This window comes from Orcinus orca, chromosome 17 (genome assembly GCF_937001465.1).
Source record: "Orcinus orca chromosome 17, mOrcOrc1.1, whole genome shotgun sequence".
Classification (NCBI taxonomy): Eukaryota; Metazoa; Chordata; class Mammalia; order Artiodactyla; family Delphinidae; genus Orcinus; species Orcinus orca.
The window spans coordinates 20,804,834-20,829,052 of NC_064575.1; the positions used below are offsets into that span (position 1 = coordinate 20,804,834).

At 36.5% G+C, this 24,219-nt stretch overlaps 1 pseudogene; it reads right to left on the bottom strand.

The window, feature by feature from the left end:
• Positions 1 to 1,846: 1,846 nt before the first annotated feature.
• Positions 1,847 to 24,219, bottom strand: LOC105748563 (calcineurin B homologous protein 3-like; annotated as a pseudogene).

Below are 24,219 nucleotides of genomic sequence, written 5' to 3' on the forward strand. Positions count from 1 at the left end.
AGACTGGGTGTCTTAAAACAACAGTAATGTATTGTCTTACATTTCTGGAGGCTAGGAGTTTGAGATCAAGATATTGGCAGGGTTGGTTCCTTCTAAGAACTATGAAGGATCTGTTTTATGTCTCTATCCCACCTGGCAGTCTGATGTTCCTGGGGTCCTGCTGTATTACTCCAATCTCTGCCCTCATCTTCACATGATGTTCTCCCCGTGTGTGTGTGTGTGTATCCAAACGTCCCCTTTTTATTGTTTTTTTTTTTTTTTTTGGCGGGCATCTCACTGTTGTGGCCTCTCTTGTTGCGGAGCACAGGCTCCAGACGCGCAGGCTCAGTGACCATGGCTCACAGGCCCAGCCGCTCCGCGGCATGTGGGATCTTCCCAGACCAGGGCACGAACCCGTGTCCCCTGCATCGGCAGGTGGACTCTCAACCACTGCGCCACCAGGGAAGCCCTAAACTTCCCCTTTTTATAAAGACACCATTCATATTGGATTAGGAGCCTACACCACCCAGTATGACCTCATCTTAACTAACTACATTGGTAACAATCCCATTTTCCTAAACATTCTGAGGCACTGTGGTTTAGGACTTCAACATATGAATTTTCAGGGTGACACAAATCATATTCACATAACAGTAAGTATATTTTTAATTAAAAAACTTGGTGGAGTAATGTGAGTAACATGTTTTCTAGTCCTTTCCTAGATGAGAATGTTTATTTTAGTTTCCTTCATATACAAACAACAATTTTACTGGTTATAAAATTTTTGAATCATCCTTTGGACAAAACAACTTGGAGAATATACCCCATAATCATCTGGTTTTGAAGCCAGACTGATTGTGTCTTCTTTGTGGACATTTCTTCTTCTTGCCCATCTATCTGAAGGCATTTTTTTTTCTTTATCATAGATATAATTTGTAAATAATTTACCTGCCACATAGTAAACCAATTTAATTTACAAAATCTGATAGTATTATTTAAGATATGGGTTTTGCCATTGAAATAGACAGTCATAGTTCACAAGAGATTAACTCTTATGAAAGATTATATCTCATTTAATTCTCTTTCTTGTAAAAGATCCTCTATGCTCAAGGCTTTCCTCCATAAAGTCATCAGGGGTCCAGGCTTGGTCTACCTTGATGCTAGTAACCCTCAATACCTAGCTTTCGTCTTCTGGTTTGAAATGCTTATTCCAGGTGCTGCCATTTTATCCCCATTCCAGCTACAGAAGGAAGAAATATAAAGACATGGTTATTTGTGTTAAGGGTACTAGCTAGAAATTGTACATGTAACTTTTGCTCCTATGCTATGGAACAGAATTAGACACATGACCACACTCAGCTGCAGGTAATCTGGAGAAATGTAGTCTTTCCATGGGTAGCCAAGTACTCAACTAAAAATTCTATTAATATAGAAGAAAAAATATATTAGGGGACATATAGTAAACACTGCTATAGTCTACACTTTTCTTCTCTTAAATATCCATTTGTAACCTCCTTCTCATGCATCTGAATGTACTTGCCTTTTTTTCAGGGAATCAACCTCAATGCCCCATCCAGTTACTGTATCCTACTCAAAGTCTAGGATCTCTGGAAAATGTGCAGTCCTACTGGTTAGGTCTGAATTTGGCTTATCATGGCCCAGCATCCTCTAAACTAAAAGACAAATTATCTGTCTTCCTCTTGTCACCCACTCCATAGCCAACACTCATATCCAATATGTATATATAATAAGAACATATCAACAACAAATCTTACAAGAGCTGTAGCAAAAAGATGCCAGCTACTCCAGGCCACCCAGGGAGGCTGCCCCATTGCAAGTGTAGTTTCTTCGGGGGGTAGGCAGTGGGTCAGTGACAAAAGGTGATGGTTTCCATGCTAAGGAAGGAGATGTGCATGTTGGTCTTGCTGTCTACCCCATGATCAGAGCTTCAAGGAGTCATCAAAGGTGATCTCTTCAGACACCTGATCAGGCTCTACCTGCCCCATGCAGATTCTGGCTGACTCTATCATCGCCCCCTCTGCATAGGAGTGAGTGGAATCATTCTCAGTGTGAGGGTTTCTGGAGAGAAGCTCCTCAACCACATTTTGATAGTCTTCCAGACTGATGCATCATTCCCTGTCTGAGTCATACACACAGAACAAAACTCTTAGCTTCTTTTCAGTGCACCTGCACCTGATCCTCCTCCATGGGTTGGAAGTAAGACATGGTAATCAGGAAGCTCTAGAATTAATCTCCTGGACCAGGCCACTGAGCCCCTCGCACATATTAATATTGTCAAAGAAGGCAGATGGCTATTTGGATTGTATTTGGTTGAGTTCCAGGCCTGGGACTTTGTTGAAGTTCTCCTTAGGAATGGTGGGCTGATCTCCACTCAGCTTCTTAAACCTCCACTAGAACTGCTGGATCTAGTCTGCTGAGAAGCCTGTCTTGTCCATAAGTTCCCACACATCCTCAGATTGGAGGAGGGAAGTGCCTATGGTGCTCCTGGCAGGGGCTGTGGGAAATGGCTTACTCACAGGGCTGGGACTGGCATTGGCTCTGCAGCATCTGGTTAGGCCTTGGGTCCAACATGGGTGAGGGTGTCAGGGATGGGTCTGAGCCACAGGTCAAGCAGCTTGGGAAAAGAAAAAAAAATATATTCATCTAAATAGGAAAGAAAGAAGTAAAACTGTCACTATTTGCAGATAACATAATATTATGCATTGAAAACCCTGAAGATTCCACCAAAACTCTATTAAAACTAATAAACAAATTGAGTAAAGTTGTAAGATACAAAATCAACATAAAAAAGCTGTTGTGTTTCTACACAATAACAAGACAATCAGAAAGATAAATTAATAAAACAATCTCATTTACAACTCTACCAAGAAAAAAAAGAAACTAGGTATATATTTATTGGAGGAAGTGATAGACCTGCACAATGAAAACTATAAGACATTGATGAAAGAAACTGGAGAATTATTATTGTTAAAATAACCATACTACTCAATGCACAGACTCTAAAAGCCAAAGCAATCTTGAGAAAGAACAAAGCTAGAGGCATCACACTTCCTGATTTCAAACTATATTACAAAGCTATAGTAATCAAAACAGTGTGGTATTAGCATAAAAACAGACACATAGATTAACGGAAAACAAGAGGAGCCTAGAAATAAATCCACTCATATATGGTTAAATAATTTATAGCAATGGGGCCAAGAAAATGCAATGGTGAAAAAAAGTCTCTTCAATAAAAGGTGTTGGGAAAACTGGACAGCCACACACAAAGGAATAAAACATAACCCCTATTTTACATTATATATACAAATTACCTGAAAATGGATTAAAGACTTGAACATAAGACCTGAAACCATAAACCTTCTAGAAGAAAACATAGGTGGTAAGTTCCTTGACATTAGTCTTGGTAATGATTTTTTTTTAAAATTAACACCAAAAACAAAGGAAACAAAATCAAAAACAAACAAGTGAATAAGCAAGTGGGACTATGTAAAATGGGAAAGCTTCTGCACAGCAAAGGAAACCATCAAAAAGAAAAGCAACCTACCGAATAGGAGAAAATATTTACAAATCATCTATCTGATAAGAGATTAATATTCAAAATACATAAAGAACTCATACAACTTAATATCGAAAGAAAAACAAAACACCAAAAAACAATCTGATTAAAAAATGGGCAGAGGATCTGAATAAACATTTTTACAAATAAGACATATAGATATATGGCTAATAGGTACATGAAAATGTGCTCAGTATCACTAATTATCAGGGAAATACAAATCAAAGTCACATTGAGATACACCTCACCCCTGTTAGGATGACTATTATCAAAAAGGCAAGAAATAACAAGTGTTGGCAAGAATGTGGAGAAAAGGAAACTGTTGTGCACTGCTGGAGAAAACGTAAATTGGTTCAGTCACTATGGAAAACAGTATGGAGGTTCTTAAAAATTTAAAAATAAAAGTATCTTATAATCCAACAATTCCACTTCTGGTACTTATCTGAAGGAAACAAAAACATTAATTCAAAAAGATGCATGCACCCCGGTATTCATAGCAGGGTTATTCACAATGGCCAAGACATGGAAGCAGCCTAGGTGTCCATCAATGGATGAATAAAGAAATATATATGTGTGTGTGTGTGTATACATGTGTGTGTGTGTGTGTGTGTGTGTGTGTGTATAATTCAGTAATAAAAAAGAGAAGGAAATCTTGCCATTTGTGACAATGTGGATGAACCTTGAGGGCATTATATTAAGTAATTTTAGTCAGAGAAAGACAAATACCATATGACCTCACTTACAAATGAAATCTGAAACAAACATACCAAAATAAAAAATAAAACTGAACTCACAGATATAGAGAACATATTGGTGGTTGCCTGAGGTAGAGGGTGGAGAGTAAGCAAAATGGTTGAAGGTGGTCAAAAGGTACAAACTTCCAGTTATAAAATCAATAAGTCCTGCGGATATAATGTACAGCATAGTGACAATAGCTAATAATACTGTACTGTATATTTGAAAGTTCCTAAGAGAGTTGTTCTCATCACAAGAAAAAATTCTGTGACTATGTAAAGTGATGGATTTCAACTAGATTTATTGTGATGATCATTTCACAATATGTGCGAATATCAAATTATTATTTGTACACTTGAAACTAATAAAATATTATACATCAATTATATCTCAATACAAAATTTGGGGGGTTGTGTAATGGGGCAACAAACAACCCCCCAAATTTCAGTAGCTTATCACAACACAAATTTATTTCTCTGTCATGGAGAGCCCAATTGAGATGTTCCTCGCCTAAAGCTTTCCTTCAAGCAGAGACGGAGACTTGGAGATTTGGGCTCATTTAATTTTGAGGGGCTGCCATCTTAAACAGATGGTCCTTGAGGTCACTATAGATCAAAAACAAACAAGCAAAGAAACAAACCAAATGCCGAAAACAAACAAATAAAAACGTTCCCATGCAGAGTACTGAAGAACGGGAACACATAACAGTCTCTTTTTCAGATTATGTTAAGTCATTATTTCTGCTAAGTATTTCAGAGATCAAAGCCATAAATTATTTGAAAGCAGAGATATATGATAGCTATTCAATATAGGTAAATTCACCATTTTCCCTTGAAATATTAACATGAAAGATGCGACACTAAACCAGTCTCAATGATGCCCCATTTGTCAGGTTAGCTACATTCAGTTGACAGTTGTCAGCTGATAAACTAAATCAGGATCCCAAATTTTTTGACACAACACAGATTTTATGAAGGTAAAAGTTAAAGAAGCAGGTTATAACCACAAATATTGATCAGAAAGTTACTTGATAATTTATGTAATAATATATTTTACATAACTATAAGAAATAGAAGCAGGTTACAAATGAAGTAGAAAAATAGTCCTATATTGAAACTTTGGAATAATTCATGCTTAAAAGGAAAATCTAAAAAACACTATTTTGGAATTAGATTTTTATAAATTTTTATTTATATATACTGTTCTCCCTAAGAATTGAGACCTCCATACCTTTGTGTTAATAAGTCATTTTGCTTCCACTATCCTTTTAATATTTTAATATTTTATGGCAGCATGGTTAGGCCCCATCTCCTCAGAGAAGCAAAATAGTGTAGAATCTTAGAGCACTGATTCTCCAACTAGACCATCTCTTTCATATCTAGGCTCTACAATATCTTATCTTTGCAAATTTAGACATGTTATTTAGTCTCCCCTTGGATTGGGATGAAGTAACTACACAGCCCCAAACAATCCATTAACAATTATTCTCAGACCAGATAATTGGTACTGAACGACTCTTAGATGGACGAATTAGGCATGTTTCTTAGCTGTCTGTGCGTGAAAGGACTGATAATCTTTTAACAGCTTCAAGCAAACCCACAGCCATCAGAGTCCAGAGGCTGACTTCGGGGGACACGGATTTGGGAAATCCCAGGAGGAAATTTCTGGGAATTTTCTAGTGGAGAAGGAGGGAGGTCTCAGACTCTAGTTCCTCTCTCTTGCCCTCTTCCCTCTTGGGCTCAGTAGAAGCACTGGAGACCTTCTGCCAACTTCCTGAGCTCTGCCTGGAAATGGTCACCCAGCACTGGTTGGGGACAAGGGATAAACAGTGGTCACCAGCCACATGTAGGAGCCAGGGCCCGAAAGACTGGCAAGCTCTGGCCACGGGGGCCACTTCTTACCCTCCCAGCTCGCAAGGGGGTCACTCTTTCCTCTAATCTGTCAGTGCAGTACCTGTGCTCCTGTAGGTGGAAAGGTGAGTCCTCCACACATTCCTGGCTGGGGTCCTCCAGCCTGCTTTTTCTCTGCTGCTCCACCACACTCTGCACCTTTTCTTATTTTGGTGAATCCCCCTTCCTCGAATTAAAGTCTCTTCTTGCCCCTTTGGGGCTACATGAAAAAAAAAAACTAAAAAGAAAATTACTCAAATTTCACAAATTATTACCTACACTTTAAAAAACTACACTTGTTTCCCTTAGGATTGTAGACACTTACATAAGAGTGGTAAATGTACTTTTTTTAACTCAAGCAATATTCAACTATCTGTTCAACTCCTAATCTTTGTGTATCAGGTGACATGTATTTTTTTTTATCTAAGACCATCTGTTGACAAAAATTATTTTAATTAATTTGTTAACTTTAGAATGACATTTATTTTCAAATAATCTTGATATATTTTTTATGTCCTATACATTTTTTAAAAGTTTAAGACCATAATTTGATACTGAGGTAAAATGATGCATATAAGTTGCAGGGGTTTTTTGTACATTTTCTCTTACAGAAAAAACACATGTTGACAGAAAACTTCATTCATTTACTTATGAATTTGTATTGATCTTTTGTGTTTTATATATAATAGGTAACATTTATTGAGGGCTTGCTATTTGTTATAAATGTTTTCAGCACTTTAATGGGCTACCTCATTTTATTTTATGACAATTTTATCTGGTAAAATATTATTCCCCTTTACTTGGGAAGTGAGGCCCAAGGTCATATAGTTATAAAACAGACCACACTCCCTCAGATGTTTCAGCCATGAATTATCTATGCTTACTGTAAGTCAGGAAAACCTAGGTAACTATTTCCTGCCCCATAGTACAGAAGAAAGTGGCAGAGGTTTAGAGTGTGGCATTGTAGTGCCTTACAGTTTAATTTTCTAACACAACTCTAAGTTTCTCCAAAGAGTTGTCCAGCTGCATAAAATTCCCACTTGAACTTTCCTCAGGGAAGCTAATATGAGTGCTCTGTCTACATGGCTGTTTGTGTATGGCCCTGAGCTTTCTTGTACATCAGACTTTTAGGAACAGCTGAAAAAATCAGGAGACAACTGGGATCCTTTGATAGGTGCTGATGATGAGAGAACCACTGCTAGAAGAGGCCATTACTCTTCGCAGAAGCCCTACTGGGAACTGCAGAAGGCCTCTAGGAGTGAATACCAACAAGACTTAAGACCAGAAATAACTGCCACGTATGTAAGTGGGATGTACTATGGCTCTGATAATGTAAGGAGCAGACTTTATTTCTTCAGTCTCTTCTGTTTCCAAACTGTAGGAATGGATCTGATATTAGATGCTGAGAACTTAGCTTTAATAAATGTAGTCTTTTAATGTGTTCTCATTTAAATACTTTTTCACCGCATGATGGTGTATGCTGGGAGAGGGAACATGCTGGATGAATAGAAAAATGTGAGTGGCAAATCAGCAAACTGGAAAATCTGTTTTTGTTTTTTTTTTAATTGTCTTACCTCAAAGTGAGGCCAGTCCTACTACTATATCTCCTCTTTCAAAATTAATATATGATACTGATCCTCACAGTATTATAATATATCAAGTGCAATTTATGAAAAGATGATAGAATGTCTTCTTTAGACTATTCATGTCATTTTATTTATTTATTTCATATGACATTCTTCATGTTTCACCTTATTAGATAAACTTTAATCTAGTAGGTAATGAAAAACATTACCTACCATGGAAATTTGATCTGATATATTGGGAAGAACATTGAATATTGATTGGGAGATTAGTCATAGTAATTTGAATCTTAAAGTAGTGTAAAATATTTTTACATTATATTCATTTATTCATAAACTATACATTTATTGAGCACTTACTCTGTACCAGGCATTTTGGTAGATGATAACCAAAAGAAGAAATGTTTCTGCCCTCAAAGAGCTTGCAGTTTATTAGAAAAAGCATGTTTAAACAGTTTCAGAATAATAAAGTTAATACTAAAATAGAAATACTGTATGTACTAGACAGGTACCTAAATGAGAGAACACTCAATTCTTCCCTGGAGAGGAAAGGCTCAGAAAAATAATGCAGGGATGATGCAATACAACATATGATTTAAAATGCCAACTTTAAAAATTAGTTTATTTGTGTGGGTTTGTCCTTTAAAATATGAGAGATGTAAAGAAAATAGATCTATAAACCAAATATGATTAAAAATATCCAAAGTTCTTCTTGTGAGAGTATCTAAATCATGGTACTGAATTTAATTAAATAAGAAAATATGTTCAATTTGAAGGGCTAATCTGTGCAACTTCATAAGGTTTAAAAATTTTTAGGCATGATGGAAAGCTGTTTCATAATGGAGGAAAGTGGGAAAAAACTTTATTGATGTTATTCCATTGACTTTTGATTTTCCATCAATTTTGTTAATGTATTAGCATTTAGTCCTATTTTTGCTCCTTTAATTTTTTTTCTTTTAGTTGTTTAAAAATGTTTTTCTATTTGATTTATTTACAGAATTTTGAGTATGTTAAACTTAAATACTATTTTCTGTATTTATCCTGTTTTAATTTTATAGAGATTCTTGACTATGTAGGCTAACATCACAAACAGTTTTTGCAAGTTCTTAACCATTATTTCTTGCCATAAAATTTCTGTTCTTTTTGTTTCTCTTTTCCTTCTAGGATTCCATTTACATGTATGTTTAACATTTTCACTGGTTCCCTTATTTATTTATTTTTATCCCATTTTCCATTGTTTTGCCTCTCTGTGCTTCAGTCAACAATTTTCTTAGTATTTTCCAGTGCATTATTTTCTAGTTAACTAATCTTTTCTCCAGCTGTGTCTAATATGTTTTGAAACTCATGTATGGAATTGAGTGTGATGCTCCTTTCAGCTTCTAAAAATGTGTTGAAATCTCTTTGCCCCCTGATAATATAGATCTTGTCCTCTTTATGTATGTTTTACTTAAATAAAATTTTATTAAAGTTTAAGTTCTATGATGACTCTTTTCCTTATGAAAAAGTATCCATTCATCACTGAAATAAATAGTAGTATGTATCTAAGGCTTTAGAATTATATTTTCATAGGTGACTTGGGGAACTGTGTTCAATAATATAGACAGCATCTCTGCATTCATTTGCATTTCTAAACTTTCCATTGTCTTTATTTCAATAGTCAGAAGTTTCATTTAACATCAAAAGTTACATTGGAAATTGCTGAATAAATTTTAAAATCCTTTGTATTCTGTTTTATATTGTTGATACCTAATAGGGAAAATATTCTTAATAAATTTTAGTGTTATCTGGTAGTATAATGTAAGGAAGTACTACTTTATGTATGAAATTAGGAAGCCTAATAATGTATATAAACAACACTCAATACTCAATAGGTTTTAAATAATAACTTGAATAGATATGTCCCATTTACTTTTAAGATTTCTTTCTTTACATTTTGATATATATGCATTGCATATATGCATAGCCAATACATATATAATGGATAGATAGATAGACAGATAGTTGGATATAGATATACAGATATAGATATATAGAGAGATATAATGTTGATGGATAATGGGACCCCCAGAAAAACTTTTTACTTTCTATTCTCTTAGTAAAGAGAATTTGCTATCATTGACTTATGCACTATTGTTCTGATTCAACAAAACTCTTTCCCACAATTTTACCCTATGAATTTATTTCAACTGGTCTCCAATTTGAAGAGTACATTTGAAATAACAGGGTAAAAATAAAATAAAATTTATTAATTAAAACAAAATGTATAACTTTGCATTCCAATTCCCATTCTAATTCCATATAGTGATAGTAAAATAAAACCTAATTGAGATTGAAATCACATTCTCCCTCTCCATTTACCACATTTGGGTAAAAATTGTGTGGATTAGTCTGTTGTATTTACTCTACATTGCTCCAAAACTCCAAGAAATTCTCTCTGGAAGGTGATTCAGAACTGAATATGCTTCTAATTAAAAAAAAAAAAAAATCTAAGAAGTTTTTTTTTTGTGTGCCTTACTAATTTTTAGGTGCTATAGAAAAATATGTCACTTCTCTTCCCACCACAAAGAACTTACAGTATAATTATGGAAATAAGACTAAGAATGACAACAAAGTCAGGTAACTAATTCCAATAGAATTAGGTTCTAATCATTTTCATTGTGTTTTAATTGTACTTCGATACCGGACGAGAAAAAGAGTAATACCAAGTGATATATTACAAATATTAAATAAGTCTGTGAAGAGGTTATGGAATTTAAACTTAGATCTTGCATTTCAAAAAACAGTGAAAATGATACTCTTCAGCAGGACACAGTTGGGGATATTGTGCTTCTCAAAGCTTTACCTGTCCTACAAACAAAGCATGTGAGACATGAATTGGCTGAGATCATTTTCAAAGTGGGAAAAGTCATGGATCTAGTGACCATAAAACCCAGCTCAGAAACTACCTTTTCAGAGAGTCCAGTCAGTTTGAAAACCACTCTCATAACCAAAAATCAGGAAGAACTAGGTATCTCTTCAACACAGTGAAGGGGGATTGGAAGACAGAGCCAAAGGAAAAGAGTTATAAGTTTGCTTTACGGAAAAATTTTTCTAAATTTCATCACAAACTGTCCAATTTATCTTCTGGTATTTATGAGATAGCTAAAAATAAATGAAGTAAAGTTCTTGCTAAAATTTTTCATAAAAAAAGATGGTGAAGAATTTTATAACCTCTGACTGTGTAGGAATGATATAAACCATAAAAGTAAGACTGGAAGGGGACAGAAACTGGAAGATACAATAATTAGTCCAGTTTTCTCATATTTTATAATAAGTAATCATTTTATGATCAAGTATTATATCAAAGTGTTAAAAGTATTAATACAAGAATGACTATATATTTAAAGATACTAAGTAGACTTATTAAATAATTCAATATAGTTGAAATCATGTAGTAGGTGTTACAAGCACTTACTCATATCTTGCTCACATCTCCTTCTTGGTACCAGCAGGAGTACTGTCTCCTTCTTAAGATTTAGTTTATGGCAAGAAGGATATCAACAGAAATGACTGCTGTCACTTCTGGGCTGACACATTGAATTCCTGCTGCAGACTCCTCCATGTTCCCCTCCCCTGCAGAGTGGACCAGAAGCATTATGTTGAGAAGTAAGTGCCACAAGATTGAAGCAGCCTGAGATTCTGAGCTGCCACATGGAGAATAGCTGCTTTGGAGAGATGCCCAGACTGTAAGGTACTTTTTGCAAGACATAAACTTTGTTGTCAAAATGTCACTGAAATGTTGTGTTCTTTTTACTGCAGTATAACCTAGTCTTTTCTGATTGACACAAAATAAGCAGTGGTTGGGACATAGTAGAAGAGGAAGTTCAATAGAGCTTGTTTAAAGATTTAGATAACTAAGAATATGGCTAAAAGTAATACCTATAAAGAAAACCTCTAGAAAATGTATAAACATTCCAAATTATCAGGAAAAAACCCCACAAACATGCATAAAAGAAAACACTGTTTACATAGTGAAATATTTTAAAAAGCAGTGGGAGAAAATAATGACATAATTAACCAAACATATATATCATTTAAATAAATGTAAATAGGCTTAACTCAAACGTTTAAAGTAAAAATTTTTATTAGAATAAAACCTAGTAATATATTGTATACAAAAATATACACATTGCAAAATAACCCAGAAAAGCCAAATATGGAAAAGGTGGATCTAGCCAGCCAAGGTAAATGTAAATAAACAAAAATCCAAAAGTGGGATTAGCAATATTGAATCAGAAAAGAAAAAACTTCAGGGCAAGACATAATTAAATGAAGAAAAATTTAAAAATAATAAAATTTACAACAAAGATCAAAGAAAATATTCATTCATCAAATAAAACAGTAAGAGCCAAATCATCAGGAAATCCAGAGAAAAAGACAGAAACACATTTGTAACAGGAAACTAATTCTTTTCCATTTTACGTTAAATTAAATTTAAAACAAAAATAAACATGTAAACAGTATAAATAATATTATTAATATATACTTATAATTTTTAAGTTCTGTATATTGATATAGAAAATATTCTTTTAAAAATGCTATTAACTTTGAAATTTGGTCATGTATAATGTCATGAAGCATTTCAATCAACTTTGGAAAGTCAAATTTTTATGTACTATACCCTCTGATTTAATTTAAGAGAGCACAAAGTTATATGGGAAAATATAAAAAGTATAATGTCCGAAGCTTAAAAACTATATGTATATGTGTGTGTGTGTGTAAACATATATTTAACAACTTTATTAAGTTGTATTTTAAATAGCACAAAACTAATGCATTTCAAGTGTACAATTCAATGATTTTTTTTAACTTTATTGGCAGCTTTAATAATCACCATAAATAATCCTTAGAGTATTTTCACATCTCCCAAAAGGATTCCTCATGCCCATTTACAGTTCAGCCTGGTTCCCACACAGATTCCCACTTCTAGTCCCCAGCACCCACTAATCTACTTTCTATCTCTATAAAATTGCCTTCAGGACTGGACCTTCAAGATGGTGCAGGAGTAAGACATGAAGATCACCTTCCTCCCCACAAATACATCAGAAATACATCTATGCATGGAGCAACTCCTACAGAACACCTACTGAACTCTGGCAGAAGACCTCAGACTTCCCAAAAGGCAAGAAACTCCCCATGTACCTGGGTAGGGCAAAAGAATAAAGGAAAAACAGAGACAAAAGAATAGGGACGGGCCCTCACCTTGGGGAGGGAGCTGTGATGGAGGAAAATTTCCACACACTGGGAAGCCCCTTCACCGGCAGAGACAGGGGTGGAGGTTGCGGGGGGTGGGGGAGGAAGCATCGGAGCCACGGAGGAGAACACAGCAATAGGGGTACAGAGGGCAAAGTGGAGAGATTCCTGCACAGAGGATCAGTGCCAACCAGCACTCACCAGCCAGAGAGCCTTATCTGCTCACCCACCGGGTCGGGTTGGGGCTGGGAGCTGAGGCTCAGGCTTCGGAGGACGTCAGGTCCCAGGGAGAGGACTGGGGTTGGCTGCATGAATACAGCCTGAAAGGGACTAGTACACCACCGCTAGCTGGGAGGGAGTCCAGGAAAAACTCTGGAACTGCCGAAGAGGCAAGAGACCATTGTTTCAGGGTGCGTGAGAAGAGGGGATTCAGAGCATTGCCTAAAAGAGCTCCAGAGACGGGTGTCCACGGACACCAGAGACAGAGACGGGCATGAAATGCTAAGACTGCTGCTGCAGCCACCAAGAAGCTTGTGTGCAAGCACAGGTCACTATCCACACCTCCCCTCCCAGAAGACGCACTGCCAGGGTCCTGTGATCCAGGGACAACTTCCCAGGAGAACACACAGCACACCACATGTTGTTGCAACGTCATGCCGGCCTCTGCCGCCACAGGCTTGGCCCACATTCCACATCCCTCTCTCCCCCCCACCCCCCGGCCTGAGTGAGGCAGAACCCCCGTACACGCAAAGGCGGGGCAAAATCCAAAGTTGAAACCCAGGAGCTGTGTGAACAAAGAAGAGAAAGGGAAATCTCCCCCAGCAGTCTCAGGAGCGGTGGGTTAAATCCTTACAATCAACTTGATGTAGCTTGCATCTGCTGAATACGTGAATAAACAAGGAATCATACCAAAATTGAGACGGTGGACTTTGGGAGCAACTGTAGACCTGGGGTTTGCTTTCTGCATCTAATTGGTTTCCGTTTTTATGTTTATCTTAGTTTAATATGTAGAGTTTATTATTATTGGTAGATTCGTTTATTGATTTGGTTGCTCTCTTCTTTTTTTTAAAAAATTGTATATATATAAATATATACTTTATTCCTTTTTCTCTTTTTGTGAGTGTGTATGTGTATGTTTCTTTGTGTGATTTTGTCTGTATAGCTTTGCTTTTACCATTTGTCCTAGCATTCTGTCTGTCCATTTCTTTTTTTAATTACATTGAATTTTTTTATTTTTAATAATTTATTTTTTATTTTAATATCTTTAATTTTCTTTTCTTTTTTCTTCTTTCTTTCTTTCTTTCTTTCTTTCTTTCTTTCTCTCTCTCTCTCTTTCTTTCTTTCTTTCTTTCTTTCTTTCTTTCTTTCTTTCTTTCTCTCTTTCTTTCCTTTTCTCTCACTTTTCTTCTGAGCTGTGTACTGAGAGGGTCTTGGTGCTCAGCCAGGTGTCAGGCTTGTGTCTCTGAGGTGGGAGAACCAAGTTCAGTCCATTGGTCCACTGGAGACCTCATGGCTCCACGTAATATCAAACAGCAAAAGTTTTTCCAGAGATCTCCATCTCAACACAAAGACCCAGCTCCACTCAATGACCAGCAAGCTCCAGTGGTGGATACCCTATGCCAAACAATTAGCAAGGCAGGAATAAAACCCCACCCATAAGCAGAGAGGCTGCCTAAAATCATAATAAGGACATAGGCATCCCAAAACACACCATCGGATGCAGTCCTGCCCATCAGAAAGACAAGATCCAGCCTCATCCACCAGAACACAGGCACCATTCCCCTCCACAAGGAAGCCTACATAACCCACTGAAACAACCTTACCCAAAGACAACAAAAACAACCTTACCCAAAGACAACAAAAACAATGGGAACTACGAACCTGCAGCCTGTGAAAAGGAGACCCCAAATACAGTAAGTTAAGCAAAATGAGAAGACAAAGAAACACACAACAGTTGAAGGAGCAAGGTAAAAACCCACCAGAACAAAAATATGAAGAGGAAATAGACAGTCTACCTGAAAAAGAATTCAGAATAATGATAGTAAAGATGATCCAAAATCTTGGAAATAGATTGGAGAAAATACAAGAAATGTTTAACAAGGACCTAGAAGAACTGAAGAGCAAACAAACAGTGATGAACAACACAAGAAATGGAATTAAAAATTCTCTACAAGGAATCAATAGCAGAATAACTGAGGCAGAAGAACAGATAAGAAACCTGGAAGATAAAGTAGTGGAAATAACTACTGCAGAGCAGAATAAAGAAAAAACAATGAAAAGAATTGAAGAGAGTCTCAGAGACCTCTGGGACAACATTAAATGCACCAACATTTGAATTATAGTGGTCCCAGAAGAAGAAGAGATAAAGAAAGGGACTGAGAAAATATTTGAAGAGATTATAGTTGAAAACTTCCCTAATATGGGAAAGGAAATAGTCAAGTCCAGGAAGCACAGAGAGTCCCATAAAGGATAAATCCAAGGAAAAACACTCCAAGACACATATTAATCAAACTATCAACAGTTAAATACCAAGAAAAAATATTAAAAGCAGCTAGGACAAAAAAAAATAACAAATAACATACAAGGGAATCCCCATAAGGTTAAGAGCTGATCTTTCAGCACAAACTCTGCAAGCCGGAAGGGAGTGGCAGGACATATTTAAAGTGATGAAAGGGAAAAACCTATAACCAATATTACTCTACCCAGCAAGGATCTCATTCAGATTTGATGGAGAAATTAAAACCTTTACAGACAAGCAAAAGCTAAGAGAATTCAGCACCATCAAACCAGCTTTACAACAAATGCTAAAGGAACTTCTCTAGGAAGGAAGCACAAAAGAAGGAAAAGGCCTACAATAACAAATGCAAAACAATTAAGAAAATGGTAATAAGAACCTACATACTGATAACTACCTTAAATGTAAATGGATTAAATGCTCCAACCAAAAGACATAGACTGGCTGAATGGATACAAAAAGAAGACCTGTACATATGCTGTATACAAGTGACCCACTTCAGACCTAGGGACACAAACAGACTGAAAGTGAGGGGATGGAAAAAGATATTCCATGAAAATGGAAATCAAAACAAAGCTGGAATAGAAATTCTCATATCCAACAAAATAGAGTTTAAAATAAAGAGTATTATAAGAGCCACTACATAATGATCAAGGGGTCAATCCAAGAAAAATATATAGCAACTGTAAATATATACACACCCAACATAGCAGCACCTCAATATATAAGGCAAAATGTAACAGCCATATAAGGGGAAATCAACAGTAACAGAATCATAGTAAGGGACTTTAACACCCCACTTTCACCAAAGGATAGATCATCCAAAATGAAAATAAATTAGGAAACACAAGCTTTAAATGACACATTAAACAAGATGGACTTAACTGATATTTATAGGACATTCCACCCAAAAACAACAGAATACACTTTCTTCTGAAGTGCTCATGGAACATTCTCCAGGATAGATCATATCTTGGGTCACAAATCAAGACTTGATAAATTTAAGAAAATTGAAATTGTATCAAGTATCATTTCTGACCACAGCACTATGAGACTAGATATCAATTACAGGAAAAAACCTGTAAAAAATACAAACACATGGAGACCAAAAAATACACTACTAAATAACCAAGAGATCACTGAAGAAATCAAAGAGAAATCAAAAAATACCTAGAAACAAATGACAATGAAAACACGATGACCCAAAACCTATGGGACGGAGCAAAAGCAGTTTTAAGAGGGAAGTTTATAGCAATACAATCCTACCTCAAGAAGCAAGAAACATCTCAAATAAATAATCTAACCTTACACCTAAAGCAGTTAGAGAAAGAAGAACAAAAAATCCCCAAATTTAGCAGAAGGAAAGAAATCATAAAGATCAGATAAGAAATAAATGAAAAAGAAATGAAGGAAAGGATAGCAAAGATCAATAAAACTAAAAGTCTGGTTCTTTGAGAAGATAAACAAAATTGATAAACCATTAGTCAGACTTATCAGGAAAAAAGGGATAAGACTCAAATCAATAGAATTAGAAATGAAAAAGATGTAACAAGTGACAATGCAGAAATACAAAAGATCATGAGAGGTTACTACAAGCAACTATATGCCAATAAAATGTACAACCTGGAAGAAATGGACAAATTCTTAGAAAAGCACAACCTACTGAGACTGAACCAGGAAGAAATAGAAAATAGAAACAGGCCAATCACAAGAATTGAAATTCAGACTGTGATTAAAAATCTTCCAACAGGGGCTTCCTTGGTGGCGCAGTGGTTGAGAGTCTGCCTGCCAATGCAGGGGACATGGGTTCATGCCCCAGTCTGGGAAGGTCTCACATGTCGTGGAGCGGCTGGGTCCGTGAGCCATGATTGCTGAGCCTGTGTGTCCCGAGCCTGTGCTCCACAATGGGAGAGGCCACAACAGTGAGAGGCCCGCGTACAGCAAAAAAAAAAAAAAAATCTTCCAACAAACAAAAGCCCAGGACCAGATGGCTTCACAGGCAAATTCTATCAAACATTTAGAGAAGAGCTAACATCTATCCTTCTCAAACTCTTCCAAAATATAGCAGAGGGAGGAACAATCCCAAACTCATTCTACGAGGCCACCATCACCCTGATACCACAACCAGACAAAGATGTCACAAAGAAAGAAAACTGCAGGCCAACAACACAGATGAACATAGATGCAAAAATCCTCAACAAAATACTCGCTGACAGAATCCAGTAGCACATTAAAAGGATCATACACCATGATCAAGTGAGGTTTAGCACAGGAATGCAAGGATTCTTCAATATATGCAAATCAGTCAATGTGATACACCATATTAACAAATTGAAGGAGGAAAACTATATGATCATCTCAATAGATGCAGAAAAACTATTGACAAAATTCAACACTGATTTATGATAGAAAAGCCTCCAGAAAGTAAGAATGAAGGGAACTTACCTGAACATAATAAAGGCCATATATGAGAAACCCACAGCCAACATCGTTCTCAATGGTGAAAAACTAAAACCATTTCCTCTAAGATCAGGAACAAGAAAATGTTGTCCACTCCCACCACTATTATTCCACATAGTTTTAGAAGTTTTAGCCACAGCAATCAGAGAAGAAAAAGAAACTAAAGGAAGCCAAATTGGAAAAGAAGAAGTAAAGCTGTCACTGTTTTCAGATGGCATGATACTATACATAGAGAATCCTAAAGAAGCTACCAGAAAACTAGTAGAGCTAATCAATGAATTTGGTAAAGTAGCAGGATACAAAATTAATGCACAGAAATCTCTTGCCTTCTTATATACTAGTGATGGAAGATCTGAAAGAGAAATTAAGGAAACACTCCCATTTACCACTGCAGCAAAAAAAATAAAGTATCTAAGAATAAACCTACTTAAGGAGACAAAAGACCTGTATGCAGAAAACTATAAGACACTGATGAAAGAAATTAAAGATGATACAAACAGATGGAGAGACAGATATACCATGTTCTTGGATTGGAAGAATCAACATTTTGAAAATGACTATACTACCCAAAGCAATCTACAGATTCAATGAAACCCCTATCAAACTACCAATGGCATTTTTCACAGAATTAGAAAAAAAAATTTCACAATTTGTATGGAAACACAAAAGACCCTAAATAGCCAAAGCAATCTTGAGAAAGAAAAACTGAGCAGGAGGAATCAAGCTCCCAGAATTCAGACTATACTACAAAGCTACGGTATTAAAACAGGATGGTACTGGCACAAAAACCAAAATATACATCAATGAAATAGGATAGAAAGCCCAGAGATAAACCCACACACATATGGTCACCTTGTTTTTGATAAGGCAGCAAAAATATACAGTGGAGAAAAGACAGCTGCCTCAATAAGTAGTGCTGGGAAAACTGGACATCTACATGTGAAAGAATGAAATTAGAGCATTCCTTAACACCATACACCAAAATAAACTCAAAATGGATTAAAGGTCTAAATGTAAGCCAGATACTATAAAACTCTTAGAGGAAAACATAGACAGAACACTCTATGACATAAATCACAGCAAGATCCTTTTTGACCCACCTCCTAGAGAAATTGAAATAAAAATAAACAAATGGGAGCTAAAGAAACTTAAAAGCTTTTGCACAGCAAAGGAAACCATAAACAAGACGAAAAGACAGCCCTCAGATGGGAGAAAATATTTGCAAATGAAGCAAAGGACTAATCTCCAAAATTTACAAGCAGCTCATGCAGCTCAACATCAAAAAAACAAACAACCAAAAATGGGCAGAAGGCCTAAATAGACATTTCTCCAAAGAAGATATACAGATTGCCAACAAACACATGAAAGGATGCTCAATATCACTAATCATTAGAGAAATACAAATCAAAACTACAATGAGATATCACCTCTCACTGGTCAGAATGGCCATCTTTAAAATCTACAAACAATAAATGCTGGAGAGGGTATGGAGGAAAGGGAGCCCTCTTGCACTGTTGGTGAGAATGTAAATTGATACAGCCCCTATGGAGAACTGTATGGAGCTTCCTTAAAAAACTAAAAATAAAACACCATACAACCCAGCAATCCCACTACTGGGCATATATCCTGAGAAAACCATAATTCAAACAGAGTCATGTACCACAATGTTCACTGCAGCTCTATTTACAATAGCCAGGACATGGAAGCAACCTAAGTGTCAATCAACAGATGAATGGATAAAGAAGATGTGGCATATATATATATATACACACACACACACACACACACACACACACACACACACAATGGAATATTACTCGGCCATAAAAAGAAATGAAATTGAGTTATTTGTAGTGAGGTGGATGGACCTAGATTCTGTCATACAGAGTAAAGTAAGTCAGAAAGAGAAAAACAAATACCGTATGCTAACCTATATATATGTGTAATCTGAAAAAAAAAATGGTTCTGAAGAACCTAGGGGCAGGACAGGAATAAAGACTCAGATGTAGAGAATGGACTTGAGGACCCAGGGAGTGGGAATGGTAAGCTGGGACGAAGTGAGAGAGTGGCCTAGACGTATATACACTACCAAATGTAAAATAGCTAGTGGGCAGTGGCCACATAGCACAGGGAGATCAGCTGGATGCTTTGTGACCACCCAGAGGGGTGGGTTAGGGAGGTTAGGGAGGGTGGGAGGGAAGAGATATGGGGATATATGTGTATGTATCACTGATTCACTTTGTTATACAGCAGAATCTAACATAACCATTGTAAGGCAATTATACTCTAATAAAGAAGTTAAAAAATAAATTGCCCTAGTTGGAAATTTTATGTACCTGTAACCATATGACATGTTGTCTCTTGTGTCTAGCTTCTTAAACTTAGAATAATGTTTTCTGAAGTTAATCCAGGACATAGCCTGGCCAGGAATTCCTTCCTTTTTATTGTTGAGTAGTATTCTATTGTATGGATATACAACACTTTGTCTATTCACTTATCAATTGATGGACATTTAGATTGTTTCCACTTTTTGGCTATTGTGAATAATGCTGCTATGGACATTCATGTGCAAGTCTTTCTGTGGACTTGCATTTTCATATAACCTGGGTATAGACCTACAAGTGTTGGGTTCTATGGTATTTTATGTGTAATTTTTTGAGAAACTTCTAAACTCTTTTCCAAAGTAGCTATACCATCTCACATCCTCCCAGAATTGTATGATATTTTTCCACATTGTCACCACTGTTTGTTATTGTTAGTCTTATTATTTTTATTTATTTATTTATTTATATTTTTGTGGTACGCAGGCCTCTCACTGTTGTGGCCTCTCCCGTTGTGGAGCACAGGCTCCAGACGCGCAGGCTCAGTGGCCATGGCTCACGGACCCAGCTGCTCTGGGGCATGTGGGATCTTCCCAGACCGGGGCACGAACCCGCGTCCCCTGCATTGGCAGGCGGACTCTCAACCACTGCACCACCAGGGAAGCCCTGTTAGTCTTATTTTTGATAGCTGATCTAGTGGATATGAAATTGTATCTTGTAGTTTTAATTTATATTTCTCTAATGATGAACTTGTTATGTACTTATTAGCTCTGATGTGTATTTTTTTTTCAAGGCCACCAAGGTATTAGCTTAATCCTGATACTATCTACCAGGAGATAACATCAGATAGCACAGGTTAAGGGTTCAGTACTACAAGATTGGCCCTCCCCCCCCCCCCAACACACACACACTTCTGAGGCCAAACACAAGTCCAGGTTGCTACCTGTGTTTCTGACCAAACAGCTATAAGTAGGAGGGTCACACCACCACCTGCTTGGGTTCTATTAATCTACTAGAGTGGACCACAGAATTTAGAGAAACATTTTATATCCATTTATTTTATAAAAGGATATAACTTAGGAACTGGTAGTTGAAAGAGATGCATAAGGCAAGGTATGGTGAAAGGATGCCATGCTTCTATGCTTTCTGGGTGCACCGCTTTCCCCATATCTCCATGTATTCACTGGAAGCTCTCAAAACCCCATCCTTTTTGGTTTTTATGATGACTTCATTACCTAGGTATGGTTGATTAAATCATCGGCCATTGGTGATTGAACTCAATTTCCAGACGTTTTCCCTTCCCTAGAGGTGAGGGTGTGGTGGGATGGGATTGAAAGTCCAACCCACTAATTGCAAAGTGGGTTCCCCTGGCAACCAGACTCCATCCTCAAGTTACCTAGGGGCTTTCCAAAAGTCACCTCAGTAACATTAATAGACCTAATAAACAAGTGAACTATTTTGGAGGAAAATTAAGATAATATAAAATATAAATAATTTTCTAAACCAAACAGGGAAAATTGATATCACACAAATACATGACATACACACTGATAATAGAAATAATCACAGATATAGGGGATGTTACCTAAATCATGAGAGACTAATTTTCTCCATTCTATGTAAGCACATTTACAAACTTGAATGATATATACATATATATATATATACATAATTTTTTAGGAAAATGTAAACTGCCACTACCAATCACAGAACAGATAGATAATTTGAACAGATTAATACCACCTAAGAAACAGATTTGTCAAAGAGCTATGCTCAAAAAGTGGACTGTTTCCTAGAGCAGTTTGTTAAGAAAGAGTTAATTCCAAAGCTATATAAAATCCTTTGAAGCACAGAAAAAAGAAGAGAGCTTCTAACTTTTTTTTTATGAAATCGGCAAAATATTGACACCAAACAGTGATAAAAGATGTAGTCCAAAAGATATAGTCCATCAGCTACATAGTCCCCTGCCCCTCCAAAAAAATGAAGAAAAATAAAGAGAACTCCAAACTAATCTCACCCATGACACCAGTTTACAAAACATTAAATAAAACCTACCAAACATTACCCAGAATCATACTAATCAAGACTAAGTGAGTCTTATTCCATGTTTCCCTGAACCTGACTGCTCTAGTACCAACATATATGGCATTATAGCATTTGAATAACATTTGGGGACATTTGACATTTTTTTCACTGGTGGTCATAGTGCCTAATGCCCAGGTGGTAACTCCTAGGTGACTTGAATCATTGTTAGTCTTTAGTAAATGACTTCATGGTTAATGGCTTATTCTCCGATTTTTCTTTCAAGTCTCAAGAATGTCCAGTGCTATATTTTCCTTTGCATTCTATCCTGCATTTCATCTCAGCTTTGTTTTGTGTTTGTGTGAAGGGGCAGAGGTTTCCCTGGACCAGAATTAATTGTTAGGTCTTTCAGTTCTACACTATTTACTTTTGTATGCAATTTGTTTAACTAATTAGATATATAGTGGTAGTTTAGCATTAAATGCAATGTATACATTGGTAGTTTTGCATTCAAGATAAACTCAAATGAAACACCAATGTAATATTTAAATGTAACATTTTTCAAATTTTAAGAATGAACAAACCAAAAAAACTGATTCAGTTAGTGGTCAAATTGAGAAGAAGATATACTAAAACTAATACATCTAGAGTAGAGATCGAACAACTTTCTCTCATCTCTCTCCTTTTCCCTCTCTTATCTTAATCTATTACGTTTATCCATCTCTCTTTCTATAGGGCTATTATCTAACCATTTCCTTGAAATTCCTTAAAATTCTACTCTCACATAAGACTTAAAAAGACTTTTAGTATAAGCTGTACATTCGGATTCCTTTCTGAGGGCAATAGACAGCATCTGATTATCGTACTAATGGAGGTAAATGTCTGTCCTGATTAGGAGAAAAATACCATGGCCTTGTATCAATGCATATCATGGTATAATAAGAAAAGAGTATAATGCAGGGCTTTTATCTGCATTTTCTGTTCTTATTGAAAGAAGGAATGAGACTAGAATAGGTGCTGTAGAAGAACACTAAAAATAAGGTGGTTCGCTCTGGGCTTTGCCTGGACTAGCATAAAAGACGCCTGGATAAGGTGGGAGCCAAGCTGCTACGAAAGCACCTCATTAAAGGTAGGCTGCCTAGAGAGAGCAGAAGGAACACTGCGGCTTGAGAGCAGTGCAGTAGCAAGTCCAGACTTACAGGAATTCATATACCTGAAGTCCGGAGCAGTCAAACCAGCTTGAGGCCATCTATCACCATAGCAGTTAGTGGCTGCAGGGGCTGTTTGAACCCTAGATTCCTGGAGAGAGTACAATACCAGAGTGACTACAACACAGAGCTTCTGACCCTGAGATCCAGTAAGTAAATGTTCATAAAGCAAGGATCAAGAGGTTTGGTTCTCCCTGGGCACTTAGCTCTGAGGGTGAACAGGCATTCATTAGAGAGATAAGGCTCAAGTTTGAGAGATAGGTCTTAAGTATTAGCAGGAGCATATCTGAGACTTCCTAAAGAAAAACAGCAGGCCACCCACCAGAGTGGAGAGGGCTCAGAGAAGGCACAGCTGTGGCTGTCATAGAAGGATTGGACTAAGGAAAAAATTTATTATAAATGCTAGTGTCTCCAAGAAAAGCAAAATTTACTTGGTGAGATAGTGTTAAATACTTATTCTTCCTATTCCAAAATATACAAAGTAGTTTGTTTTTGACTGATTTGAGTAATATTTTGTTTCTAGTATCTCTAAAGAATAAGTATGCAAATTTTAAAGTTTATGTTTTAAAAACTTAAAAAGAAAGTTTGAGAGCTAGAAAGGATTGTAGAGGTAATATATTCCATCACATACCCACAAAATCCACTTCCAAATGAGAAATGTGACACTCAGGGAAATTCTCTAACTTGCGTAGAGTCAT